The 5,010-nt window shown below is 45.3% G+C and overlaps 1 pseudogene; it reads right to left on the bottom strand.

Annotated features, from left to right (window-relative positions):
* Positions 1 to 2,154: 2,154 nt before the first annotated feature.
* LOC118388093 (nodal homolog) lies at positions 2,155 to 4,614 on the bottom strand (annotated as a pseudogene).
* Positions 4,615 to 5,010: the final 396 nt, after the last annotated feature.

The following is a 5,010-nucleotide window of genomic DNA, read 5'->3' as shown; positions in this document are numbered from 1 at the left end:
ACGACTGCAGGGCCAAGCATGACTCCAACACCATCAATAAGTTTGCTGACGACAAAGCGGTGGTAGGCCTCCTCACCGACAACGATGAGACAGCCTACAGGGAGGAGGTCAGAGACCTGGCAGTGTGGTGCCAGGACAACAACATTTCCCTCAACGTGAGCAAGACAAAGGAGATGATTGTGGACTACAGGAAAAAGAGGGCCAAACACGCCCCCATTCACATCAACGAGGCTGTAGTGGAGCATGTCGAGAGTTTCAATTTCCGTGGTGTCCACCACCAACAAACTATCATGGTCCAAACACACCAAGAATGTCATGAAGAGGGCACGACAAAGCCTTTTCCCCCTCAGGGGACTGAAAAGATTTGGCATGGGTCCCCAGATCCTCAAAAAGTTCTTCAGCTGCACTATCGAGTGCATCCTGGCCGGTTGCATCACTGCCTGGTATGGCAACTGCTCGGCATCAGACCATACGGCGATACAGAGGGTAGTGCGTACAGCCCCTTCCATCACTGGGGCCAAGCTTCCTGCCATCCAGGACCTATACTATGTGGTGTCAGAGGAAGGCCCCAAAAATGTTCAAAGACTCTCGTCACCCAAGTCCTAGACTGTTTTCTCTGCTACCGCACGGCAATCGGTACCGGAGCATAAAGCGTCATTATTGTCATTTTATTGTGTTTTTTAATTTTTTTTACTTGATTTAATATTTTCTTAACTCTTTTACAAAACTGCAGTTTTAGTTAAGGGCTTGTAAGTAAGCATTTAACGGTAAGGTGTTGTAAGGTGTTGTATTCAGTGCATGTGACAAATACAATTGGATTTGATCTGAGGTATGTGAAACTCAATCATAATAATAGTAAATACACTAATGTTATTATCAGAATAATCATTATTATATTAATAGGCCTAATTTAACATTATGTTCGCATCTTCTTCATCACCTCATGAGTAGGCATAGGCCAATGATAATGTAGGCCTATAATCTGTGTCAACATGTACCCTTCAGACATTTTCTTCAAAAAATGTAATGCAATGTTATGTATGCTTAATTAGCACCTTGTTTATCACTCTAAACTTCTTTATATATATTTCTTCCACTGCCATTGACACACTATGGAAATATGTTTAGCTTACTGTCAAGCACTTGGCTACCAAACAAACACTCAAAGTGCTAAAACCTTTCTCTGTGAACCATTACAAGTTTCTGTGTCCTGTTTAAGGCACTATTTCAAGGTGAAAGACAACAGATATAAAGAATATAGCTCAGAGCATGGTCTCTAACCAATCCCCTTTCATGAGCAGGTTGTGGGAATGTTGGCACTTAACTCATCTGGCCACAAGCTGAACAGATAAATGGTGACTGGTTGTTGTAGCCTGACAGAGATCCAATGTGGGTCAGTAACACATTCACAGGTACACTGCTGCCATAACGTGAAACACAGAACCCTGTTTGTGATCTCTCTCACTGTCGATCAACCTCCACCAAACCCACTCAGGTACACAAATGATCTACGACCGGGAAGTTCCTCCTGGAGTGTCAAACCTCCCCTGTGACATGCACCCCTCCCTGTCTTCCCGATATTCCAGGGGTAACCATACCCCTCTCAAACAACACTACGACTGACACAGTCCACCCCAAACAGACCCCCAACAACCACAATCCCCAGCGGACAACAGCGCATGTAAGAGTCTACAGGTAGGTGTGAGTGTGTGTGTGCTCAAAGATGTATGAGATATTGTGTCATTTGTGATGAGTCTTTTCATCATGTTTTTGCTTTCATCTTGTTTTTGAAATGGACATTTAGCCATTTGATGGATCTGCTGGATCTGCAGCCTTGAAGATGACAATGAAAGAGGGACTCATGTTTAAACTCATGTCTTTTTGGAAACGGCACAGCATACTGAAATGAATGAAGACTGCATTATTGAAGTGCTGCATTATTATGTGCAGTCATAAATCTAATCGCTCAGGAAGACAAAAAATGTACATACAATCTCTCCTCTATTGATTTAATATTATTAGTATGCAACTTTCAAAAATATCCCATGTTGTTAAAAAATACAAGCCCTGTGAAAACCATAGATGCAGACTGAAATAAATTGAGGATTTATTAAACAAAAGGTTCATGTGACATTTTACAGATATTTAGTCCTTTATGAAATAATACTTCTCGCATGAATATGTACTCTTTTTTTAAAACCATATGATTACCAAGTCTCACAGTGGAATTGAAGCGCTCTAGGGGTCAGCATTGACAATGACAATTGTCCTTGTATCTGCTATTGTCTCAATCATGAGTCCTTATGCATAATACATGTATGCAGTCAGGAGATCTCAGTTTAAAATCCTTTCGAGTGATTCTCTTGATCCTTTTCGGTGCTTGTGTTCAGAGTCTGCTTCAGTGTCCATCACATCCATATAGTTTAGCATGGCTGAAGGCAGCAGCTGCCCTACTAGAATAGCCCTGAACTTTGAGGCTACACTCACAGAGTGAGCACACACATTTGCACCTCAACTGTCTTCGTAAGGCCTGCAGGTCAAGCAGAAACTGGTACAGAGTAATGTTCTCTGGGAAGGAAAGTGCCTATGGGGTGCTCATGTTGGCAGACACGCTGATCAGTGGCAGCCGCACTCGTCCATCACCATGCCCTGAAAGTGCTGCATCAGCACCTCGCTGTTTTCGTAATACAACATGGACAGAGGGGCCAGGCGGGTGGGCACACAGGACGGGCACGGGACCCGGTCTGAGCGGTGAAGCTTCAGTAGACTCTGGAAAGAGAAGAAAAAGACATGTTAGTACAAGTGAACAATATACCCTGATGAAGACAGCTTGGCTGTCGAAACGTTGGTATTACATTTTTGCATCTGAGCTCCTAGAGTGTGCGGCTCTCTTTTATTTTCAAGTACAAGTGAACTCACACAATATTGTAATAGGAAACAAATCAATGGCGCTATTTTAAATCTATTTCAAACATGTACATTTTCAGCAGTGATAATGTAATGTTGGTAGTCTTACCTGCATGTAAGCATGGTTGGTGGGGGTGACGGTCTCGTCCACTGAGGTAGGCCAGCTGTCCTCCAGCTGTCCTCCTGGCACTTGGGGTAAAGAATCCACTCGCTCCAGCCTATCTGGTCAAAGTCCACCCACATGTCTACCTTCTTGCACAGTGGGCCTTTCCTCTCCTCCATTTGGGTAACGCCAGGGGCCACCCCAGCCACTCCTACTCTCTGGTGATGCCCGTGCCTCTTCCTGCGCCGGGCTCCCTTTCCTCCCTCTACGCTGACAGCAGGGCCAGCTCCAGCTCGCTCCCGGTCAAGAGTGACATACTTGGAATGTTCAGCGGTGCGGATGAGGGTGGGGGCCCTCTTCTTTGTCTGGTGCTTGGAGAAGACCACCATCATGACCCGGTCGGCTGTGGGGTGCAGGACACTCTCCAGACCCTTCTCTCTCTCTGCCCTTCCCTCTTCATAGCCAGGTGCAGAGCCTCCCTGGTGCAGCCAGTAGTAGCGGAGCAGGGTGGTGACGTTGAACACCCTCCAGTTGGATGTGGCGGTCACGGAGCTGGGCTCTGCCCTCAGGCATCCCAGGAAGAGGCTCTCTGGGCATGGCGGGCTGGAGCAGCGGCCACTCTGGGAGTGGTACAAGTCCACAGTGACATGCTCAGAGGCAGAGAAGGTAGGCAGGCGGATCCGCAGCTCGGAGCGCTTGATGTTGTCACTTGCAGAGATGGAGGATGCATCAGGTGACAGACCACCTCCCACCGCTCTGGTGACAACCTGGAGAGATAACAGAAAATATTTGAGCAAAGCAGAAAGCAGACACGGATTATGAAAGTGTGCAAGCATGTCTCTCACCTCTGTGACTATCAGACTGTCCCATTCATTAAATCACTCACAGATAGTGTCAATTATTTTATTGTTGACCACAGACAGCTTTCACAGCCATCTTTTGACATGCAATGAGCAGTTATATTATTAATAAAGTAGAATGTTGTTACTGTCGCATTGTGTATTGCTCTGTTCCTGACACATTTCTGACAGCCTGGGTCTAGTATGTGCTAAAGTGCCATAGCCTAGAGGATCTTCACAATACGTACGCATTGTATAAGGTTCCCATGCTAAAAAAAATTACGAAGCACATAGGCGCAAAGTAATCCAAAGGGCGCTCTAGTAGCCTAAAAATCACTCTTTATTGAATAAATGTAACTGAGAGTGAATTCGATTATTATAATGAACTAAAAGTTACATCATTACATTGCGTTTAATTAGTGTGCCCAATTGAATTGGTGCTGAAAAAGTGTTGCAAAATAAAGATACTCAAGATACTACCAGACTGAGTACAGAGTCAGAATCGTGAAGACGGGAGATGTCCTCACTCTTGGTCATGGCGGCGCTGACAGATGGCGGCGCCCTGAATGTGTCTCCCTCCAGCAGAGTCCGGTAGAGCTGCATCATGTAGAGTGGGAACCTGATGGAGTGATGAACATGGTCCCTGTGACCTCCACTACTTCTGCGGAAGAAAGCCTCACGGTTCCCAGGGATATTCTCCGCTCCAACCACAGAGCACAAATCCACCAGAAGCACAGAAAATATAGCCAGGGTGAGTCCTTCCATAATTCGAAATTAGTTAATCCAAGGTAGTATTCTCCTGTAAATTCAAATCAGTAAAGCTCTTGTGCTGAGACAGACAGGTGGGATAGAGCTCCTTCTCCCAGCTTGTCCAGTTGAGAACACCTCAGGTGAAATATGCTGTCCGCTGGAGTAAGAACTATTATAATAACCCTGTGTCTTTCTTTGCATATTCTGTCATGCCAGGGGTTTTTGAAGTGACGGCGTGATCAGCCGGAGAACAGACAGCTCAAAGGGTTAAAACTGTCCATGTGGTTGTGGCTCTTTTGAGTGGGAAACGTGAAAACTTGAATACTTCTGCGTTGAGTTTTGTAAATTAGAGATCTCTTTGATAAGGAACCGCGACAATTAGTTAAACACATTAGAAATTGAACATTGCAC

Source organism: Oncorhynchus keta, chromosome 13 (genome assembly GCF_023373465.1).
Source record: "Oncorhynchus keta strain PuntledgeMale-10-30-2019 chromosome 13, Oket_V2, whole genome shotgun sequence".
NCBI lineage: Eukaryota > Metazoa > Chordata > Actinopteri > Salmoniformes > Salmonidae > Oncorhynchus > Oncorhynchus keta.
The sequence above is the reverse complement of the archived record's forward strand: the minus strand, read 5'-3'. Positions and strand labels throughout refer to the sequence as shown.